The sequence below is a fragment of the Phocoena sinus genome, chromosome 13, assembly GCF_008692025.1.
Source record: "Phocoena sinus isolate mPhoSin1 chromosome 13, mPhoSin1.pri, whole genome shotgun sequence".
NCBI classification, from domain to species: domain Eukaryota; kingdom Metazoa; phylum Chordata; class Mammalia; order Artiodactyla; family Phocoenidae; genus Phocoena; species Phocoena sinus.
In genome coordinates this window covers 10,403,403-10,412,737 of record NC_045775.1, presented here as the reverse complement: position 1 = coordinate 10,412,737, position 9,335 = coordinate 10,403,403, and the positions used below count along the sequence as shown (strand labels likewise).

Below are 9,335 nucleotides of genomic sequence, written 5' to 3'. Positions count from 1 at the left end.
CAGGCTCTCACCTTTATACCTTACTAACTGTGTGACTTGGACAAGGTATTTCATTGCTAGTTTCCTTGTGTGAACACCAGGGGTATAAGTCCCACATTGAGCGATCACAGATATGAAGAATAAATAATATTTATTAGGTAGGAAGTACTCAATAAATAGTAGTGTATTTCTCTTCTCCCCAGACTTTTAAAAAAATACATCCTTAGTGATTAGGTGGAAGCGAGAACAGGAAATATGAACTGCTGAGAATTTAACTCCTTAGGATAGATGCATGAAAATAACAGAGTCATCAAAATTATTTCTAGGTTGTTAAATGCAGATTTTGCTCCAAATTAGCATCAGAACAATCTTCCTGAAACACAGCTCCAAATATTTCCTTCAAATCCTCACAGTCTCTCAATGGCTCTTCACTGCCTGCAGTATCAAGTCCAAGCCTCTTGGCTGGGCATTCAAGACCCTACATAACATCGAACAAAATTAAAATAAAATTCTTAGGCCTCGCCACTTCCCCTTGTGTAATTATGGTCCAGCAAACTAGAAACATTCATTATTCCTAGAAGATGCTTTCCTGATTCGATGCCTTTGTGCCTCCTCTATCTTTCTCTTGGCATGTTCTCTCTGTATTTCTGCCTGGTGATTATTCCATTCTTTAAAGGCTCTCTTTAGAAGCAGTTACTCTTGGCCTCCACAACTTCATGGGTCAACAATCACAAATCACTCCCCTTTTCACTTCTCCATGGTATTTTGTGCTCCCTCTATCAGAATGTCTTGGATTCCACCTTGAATTTATTTGAGGGTGTGGTCAACTACTTCCCTTTTAGTTCATGGGCTCAAGAGCAGGCCTGAGACCTTAGTACCTTTAACTATCGTAAAACGTGGCACAGTGCCTCGCGCGATGGTCTGTCCTTAATACATGTTTATTCATTGAATGAAATAGATAAGCCGGACATAAAAACTTTGGCCCAGAGTTGCCCACCTAGATTCTAATCGTAGCTGGTGATCTTGGGAAAGTCTTTTGTCTACAATCGACAATGTGGTTAGAATCTTTCAAATTAGACATCATGGAGTCAAGTTCACTGAAGACCTTCTGGCTCAAATCTGAGGGGAGACGGAATTCCAGGCTTTCTCTCCTGTTAACAACTAGCAAAGTTCCTCTTTCATCTGTTCATATCAGGGATACCAAATGAGCTTTTATTTAAAGAAAATATTTTGTACATTAAACAAATTAAACCGTGAGACTGGCTAATCCGTGAGGATCCTTCCATTTCTCACTGCCGGATCTGTCATAAATACACACACATTCAAAGACATATTTAAATGCTGCTCCATGATAACTGGGACTGATTCGAAGCTTCCTCAAATTCAGAAATGAAGGGGCAGAACTCTACTCCTTACTGGATACTTAAGATATGTTTTGAGTATCTACTGAGTGCCAATTCAGTGCTAGTAATTTTACTAGTTTATATGTCTACATATATGTCTCTGTGGTAGATTTTAACTTTAAAATCTACCACATAGACGTAAGTTTTCTCACTTTACACATGACAAAGAAGATGGAGTACAAAAATGCCTCCCATTAAACAGCCAGGAGGAGTTGGATCCCTGATAGAAAGCAGGTATGACCAGCCTAAAAGCTTGTGCTCTTTCCCTGGGATGACACCTACGTCAATATAAACGGATTCTGGGAACTGGAACACACACACTCATACCCAAAACAATGGGGTGGTTTTGGAAACACCTCTCTTCTCTTCATGTGTAAGATGTATCTGTTATTTGGAGAGTAGCAGTGACTCAGACAGCCTCATTACAATTTCCCATAAGAGGTTCAGCTCAGACCAATGGATGTAATGATTATAAAGCCTGTTCCCATGCTATGCAACTCATATTTACTCAACCAGGAGCTGGCTTGCCTATACTGGAATTGTATTCACTGCCCAGAAAACATGCAGGGAGGCTTTAGCTAAAGTACCCAGCAGGAAACAAAAGCCCAGCTTGGTCCTGGAGAGAGGGAGGTGGTGCAGGCTTGAGGGGGAGTCTGAGAAGTTCAGTTGCTGGCACAGGGCCACGTGATGGCTATGCTGAGTTAATTAAATTTATGGAGGGAACTTTGGATACAAATTAGCAGATTTAGGCAGGTAGTAAAGCAGGATTTTGTGGGGTTTAGCTGGAGACCATTGAAAGAATGATGTTTTAGTATCTTATCCAAAACAGAGTGCCCTGTGCAATATCCCTGAAGGGAACCATAGGAACTTGGACATCATTTAGTGCTGAAGTGTCAAACTGTTTTGATTGTATTTCACTCTGATGAGAAAAATTCCAGGACATCACTTACACCATCCTTTTATCCAGTTGAAAAAGAAGCAGTATCCAAGCAGGACCCTGTGTGGCCTTCCCAGAACAGACCCCTCCCTCAAATCCTTTGCTTTAGCTCCCCTCTGCAGTACCTAGATAATAGTATCTGATGCATATTTCCTTAGTTTTACAGATGCCAAAACCACCAGTAAATGGAAATTACCTACTTGATGATCATAAGTAGCCCCTAGAACTTCTGGAGCCTAAGGATTGATCACCATCAACCAATCAGAGAATTGTACACGAGGTAATCACATCCCCTGGGACGCCCCTCCTTCACCCTGCCTTTAAAAATGCTTTACTGAAACCCATGTCCTCAAGTCCATTCTCTATGTCTGCATCTTTATTCCTGTCCTGCCCCTAGGTTCTTCAGAACCATTTTTGTTTGTTTGTTTTAGATTCCATATATATGTGTTAGCCTATGGTATTTGTTTTTCTCTTTCTGACTTACTTCACTCTGTATGACAGACTCTAGGTCCATCCACCTCACTACAGATAACTCAATTTCGTTTCTTTTTATGGCTGGGTAATATTCCATTGTATATATGTGCCACATCTTCTTTATCCATTCATCTGTCGATGGACACTTAGGTTGCTTCCATGTCCTGGCTATTGTAAATAGAGCTGAAATGAACATTGCATCACCAAAAATCTTAATAAAACACAACAGGGGGAAAGGAAGAGAGAGGAAAGTGATTAATATTTATAAATGTGTCTATATTTACATGTAAGGGAGTATACACAGCTATATATTACACATACCTATACAACGAGCAAGAAAGAAAATATGCAAAGTTGCTGCAGTTCTCTTCATCGTAACTAGTCATGAAATCCTAGTTGATGTCTGTAATTTCTTTCTTTCGCTGTCAATTCCACGTACCCTTTGTCCTCACCTAGCTCCTCACCTGGTTACCTGAAAGATCTTAAATCACAATGGTCCTCAACAACAAAAAAACAAACAACCCCCCTAAAATAGGTATAAGACCTAACTAGACATTTCTCCAAAGAAGAAATACAAATGCCCAATAGGCACATGAAAAGATGCTCAACATCTCTAATCATTAGAGAAATGCAAATCAAAACTACAATGAGGTACCACCTCACACCAGTCAGAATGGCCATCATTAAAAAGTCTACAAATAACAAATGCTGAAGAGGATATGGAGAAAAGGGAACACTCCTACACTGTGGGGGGGAATGCAAGTTGGTACAGCCAGTATGGAGAACAGTATGGAGATTCCTCAGAAAACTTAAAATAAAATTACCATATGATCCAGTGATCCCAATCCTGGGCATATATCCAGACAAAACTGTAATTCAAAAAGATACATGCACCCCTATGTTCACAGCAGTACTATTCACAATAGCCAAGACATTGGAAACAACATAAGTGTCCATCGACAGATGAAGGGATAATGAAGATGTGGTATATATATACAACGGAATACTACTCAGCCATGAAAAATAATGAAATAATGCCATTTGCAGCAACATGGATGCAACTAGAGATTATGATACTACGTAAAGTAAATCAGAAAGACAAATGCCATATGATATCACTTATATGTGGAATCTAATATGTGACACAAGTGAACCTATCTACAAAACAGAAGCCGACTCACAGACACAGAGAACAGATATGTGGTTGCCAAGGGGGAGGGAGTTGAGGGAGGGATGGAGTGAGAGGCTGGGGTTAGCAGATGTAAGCTAGTATATATAGAATGGATAAACAACAAGGTCCTCCTGTAGAGCACAGAGAACTCTATTCAGTATCCTATGATAAACCATAATAGAAAAGAATATTAAAAAAAGAATATATATATATATATATGTATAACTGAATCACTTTGCTGTACAGCAGAAATTAACGCTATGTTGTAAATCAACTATACTTCAGAAAAAAAAAAAAGCCAGGCAGCAGAAATGATCCCCCAAAACCCCTGAAAAACAAAAAATAAGAAACGATGGTCCTGATTTGGGGTTATCTGTAATTTTTCATTAATTTTACCATTATATATGAGAGTACTAATAGGCACACCAAGGAAGCCTCCAGTTCTAACCAAAGTCCTTCTTAACCTAATTAGATCATAAATAATCAATCCTTCCTTGGTAAACAAAATCAATCATTCCCAGCCAGTTCTTGATCCACTGGTTTGCTGACATCTGGAGTTTAAAATGGCCAATGAAAAGGAACAGCTAAGCAAACCTCCACCAAGTGCTTAGAGACTCTGTTTTGATATTGGGTGCCCTCACAAATCCCTGAGGCTCCATGGGGAGGAGGTTGAAGAGTTTTCCTTCCAGGTAGCCAGTACTGTGTTCAAATGATGCTGTCATAAAGTATCACCTAAATTTGTATGCTTTGAAGCCCATTTTGCCAAGAGGCAAAAAAGAAATGGACATTTCTGAAGCTCAGGACAGCACTGTAACTTAAAACACATGGTTCAGTATGACACTATGTGGCATGATATATTTGAGTTACTGGGAGGATGTAAATAAAAGAGCATTAAAGATGGTTTAAAAAAAAAAGTTTAAAAATAAATAAATAAATAAAATGGCCGGGGGCAATCTCAACTTCCAAACTAGTTCCTTGTTGGAAGCATTTTCAGAAGAGTTCAAAACTGTTAAGAAGTGGTATCAAAAATACAGCAAATAGAGAAAGGGATCACCTCCCCCTTCTCCCACTTCATTCCTAGGTCCATGTTTCTTGCTGTTGGAAAAGTAAAGCCATAGACTGATGGCTGGTTCAAACCATATACTGCATCCTTGGGAATGTTGTGTCACAATTACCAGTGGAACTGTAGATTTAATGGTCCATTACATGTGTGTCAGGCCAGATGATTTTGGGGTGGTAGGACATATGGAAAAAGCAGAGAATTTTGTGAGAGCCCACTGATAGATTTTTTTTATGCTTTAAGTGAGTACCTTGGTCACAAGCAATACTGTATGGAATACCATGTCAGAGAAGAAGGCTTTCTGTGAGTTCAGGGTTGGTTAGGCTGGCATACCAATAGCAGTCAGGTGGGGCAGGGGAGGCAACTCCATATCCAAAGTATATGATTATTCCAGGGATGAAAAATAATAGCCACTCCCTGCTGGATGAAGTCCATTATCATCAAGCTGTTGCCAGGTGGCTGGCTGGTTCTCCTAGGGAATGGTGTTGCTTATCCGGGCTCGTTATTGGTCTCTGCTGTTGGACAGTAAGGCCATCAGCACTGGAAGTAGCCATGACATCCTTGGAGAGGGGAAATGCACGCTCTTGAGCTCATGCACAGCCTCCATCTACGGCTCCATGACCACGGTGTACACCAAACACACCCAAGGTAAACCAGGCATTGTGCTAAGGTGGGTATGGAGCAGAGTAGTGGGGATCAGATCAGGCAGAGCCTTGTAGTCCCTTGGTCAAGCATTTGGATTTACTGAACAACAATGGAAAGTCACTGGTGGAAGATGTTCTGCCTAGGAATGATGGGGTCTATATCTAAAGACTGTCTCTACAGCATTATGAGTATGGGAGGTGAAGCTGGGAGTCTAAGTCAATTTCCATACATACCTTTATACACATATTTGAACTTCCATGTAATATCCATAACGATTTTATACTTTTTCCTATAAAACTATCCTTCAAAGAAACAAATACACTCTCACCCTTCCCCCATAAAGGGGACAGAAAATACCAACAATCATTGACTTCCAGGCCCAGTGAGCAAGTACTAACGTGGCTGGGACAAGAGAGTAACTAACATTCACACAAAGGGTCACCTTGCCCATTTCTTTTGCAGTAGATGCCCTGGGTTAAGCAGTGACAAGAAACAAATATCTTCACACTTTGTGCCCATTCTAAGAGTCCATCCTCAGGCTACTCAGCTTTAAGTGAGTACCTTGGTCACAAGCAATACTGTATGGAATACCATGTTTATTGGAATACCAATAAACATCCGTCTGCACACTGACATTTCATGAAACAACAACATTGCATGCTGTTAAGCAGAAGCATGATAACCACCTTACAAAGAGTTCTGCAGAACCAGAAAGATATTAATTACTGCAGAATATTTTGATAATTTCCATAGAAAATCCAAAAACTGATAAAATTTGAATTCAAGATCCACATTCAAAGATAAATGTCAATCCTATACACCAGCAATTTATTTTATAGAAAAAGATATTATTCGCAACAGCAAGTTAAATTATAAGGCATATGGAAAGAAACCTAATAGAGATGTATAATATCCACATTAAGAAAGTTATAAAACGCTGTTGAAGGAGATAAGAAAAGATTTATCTCAACAAGCAGACGTGCATGTATAATTTGTTTATGGATAGGAAATCTCACTGTCCTAAAGTGGTCAGTTCTCCCCCAAAATAATCCATATATTCAAGACTATTTAAATCAAAATCTCAACGTGAGTTTTCACGTCACTAAGTAAACCACTTCTGAAATTTTTGGGGAAAGCAATTATCTAATATTTTCCAAAATGATTATAAAAAATAAAAAAGAACCAAGATAGCTTGCCCTATTAGACTTAGGACTTTATAAACTATGGTAATTAAAACATTAAGGCAGAGGCTTAGAAGTTGACAGGTAAAGGGGATCAATTAGAGAGACAAGAAAGTCATTCAGGAACATGCGGAAATCAGCACCTGGTGTGCATGCCATACAAATCCTGTGCAATGACGGACTCTTCGATAAAAGGTATAGTGACGCAGTTAGCTTTCCTTATGGAAAATACAATCTAAAGCAATACTTCACATCACACAAAAAATAAATTGCAAGTGCGTGAAATATCTAATTTATAAAGTCAAACTTGTAGGGAATTCCCTGGTGGTCCAGTGGTTAGGACTCTGCACTTCCACTGCAGGGGGCACGGGTTCAATCCCCACTCAGGGAACTAAGATCCTACAGCCATGTGGCATAACCAAAAAGAAAATAAAAAAATTAAAAAAATAAATTGTGGAACATAAATAAATAAAATAAAACTTGTAATACACTTTAAAAATGTAGAAGAAATGTCTTTAGGACATCTAAAAATGTAAGCATTTCTTAAATAAGACAGATTAAAAAACAGAAAAGATCAATTCTGATTATATCAGAGTTTTAAATTTCTGTAATATAAAGATACCATATACAAAGTTTGAAAAGGGCCACATTTGGAGAGAATATTTCCATTTAACATAAAAATCAATATTTAAAAGAAAAATAATTCAACAGAAAAAAATGAACAAGAGAGTTAATTGAATGAACAGACAATCCCAGAGGCACAGCCAATAAATATATAAAAACATGTAACCTCGCAGGAAAGTGAAACAAGGAGAGGCTTATGCACAGGTATCGGATGATTGGCAAAACTCGATAAGTCTGATATTACAAAGTGTTAGCCAAGATGAGGGCAAACCAAAGCTTTCATACTCTCTGTAGTATGAATATTAATTTATAAAATGAACTGAGAGAGCAATTAGAAACCTAGTGAAACTGAAATGAACATATCCTACTACATAGCAATCCTGCTCCTTGGTTTACGCTATAGAAAAATTCACATACTAAGAGAGTAGAACTTTAGCATTTACACCACCGAAAGAATAAATAATAATTATATGAGGTGATGGATGTGCTAAATGAAATAATTAACTGTGGAGTGACATATACAACATGACAGCATTAAGGCAAATTAAGAGGGGATAAAAAGCACACCTAAAAAGTGGTGTGAAAGGGTACACCCAAATCAAGATAGAAGCTTCCTTTGGAGAGGGAGACTTAATAATCCAATTTGGTAACAAAGGAAGTTCCCCCTCAGGCATTGTATGACTGGAGCTTACATGATAAAATATTTTTATTAATTCTTGTTGTTGGGTATTGGCATTTCCTTCTGAATTTTTTTTTAACTCTTCAAAATTAAAACACACACAGAGCTCTCAGTGACCGCTAAAGAATGGAAGAAAAATGGAGAAAATGGCTCTTGAAAAGTTTATTAACAGAGAACCAAGAAATGGAATAGTTAATGGAGTAAACCTGTGGGAGACAGAGTCAAGGGATAATTTTTCTTTTTGCTTTTCAGATATAAAATGCTAAAGGATGCTCCTAAGACATTGGGAAAGATTCACTAGAGAAGCTAAGACTTTTTTTTTTAATTGAAATATAGTTGATTTACAATGTGTTAGTTTTAGGTGTACAGCAAAGTGATTCCGTTTTATATATATATGTATTGTGGAGTCATTAAAAGGTAAAGAGATGCTTTCTCCATTGAAAATAGAAAAAAACGATGGTGCAAGTTAATACAGGACTGGTGGTGTGAAGACCATTAGTCTTCCCCAATCCGGGTGGCTGTTTCTCCCAATAGATTTGGGGAAGTCAGCTGGAGTAGTGTCTTCTAATCACCACTGGAGGCCAGAAGTTGCCCAGTTCTGCTGTCATTATGACTGAAGGCCAGTCTTGGTAGGAGATATGAGTCTGCAAAGACACTGGGTTGATGTGTAGTATATTGTGGTGGGTAAAGAAGAAAGCTTCACACAAAGACAGTGCAGACCTTAAGCCGCATCCTACCCCAGGGGTCAGGTTTTATCCATGCGTGCAGGTGCTTTTTGGCTTCTTGTGTTGTAACTACTCCCATGTCCAAATCTGTTCCTTTGGCAAAAGATTCCTAAACGGAGAGTTTGGAACATTTGCAGCAACCATTGGTACAAGGAAAGTGCAACTTCCTTTCCCCTTTCTCAGAAACTTATTTCAAAAAGAATGTTAATGGAACACATAAGCAGCTTGGAAGTAGTGAATGGAGGCATGTCATAGTTTTAAAATTTTTGATCCTAGACACCTACACCTGAGAGAGGAATACTAGCTGTCACCTAGTATAAATTAAGAGGGCACCCATACCAAAAAAGATAAAGCGATTCACATCTGATGACTTTAATTTTCGGTCTGAAATGTGAAGCTAGGTCATCAGCTGAGAGTGAGGAAGAGGTGGTTTGAGAAGAGAATTTGCTTTGAGATA

General features: G+C 38.6%; 1 non-coding gene across 1 annotated transcript; it reads left to right on the top strand.

Moving 5' to 3' along the window:
• Positions 1–7,168: 7,168 nt before the first annotated feature.
• On the top strand, positions 7,169–7,241 carry TRNAG-UCC. The gene has a single exon. It is a non-coding gene; the product is annotated as a tRNA-Gly (tRNA).
• Positions 7,242–9,335: the final 2,094 nt, after the last annotated feature.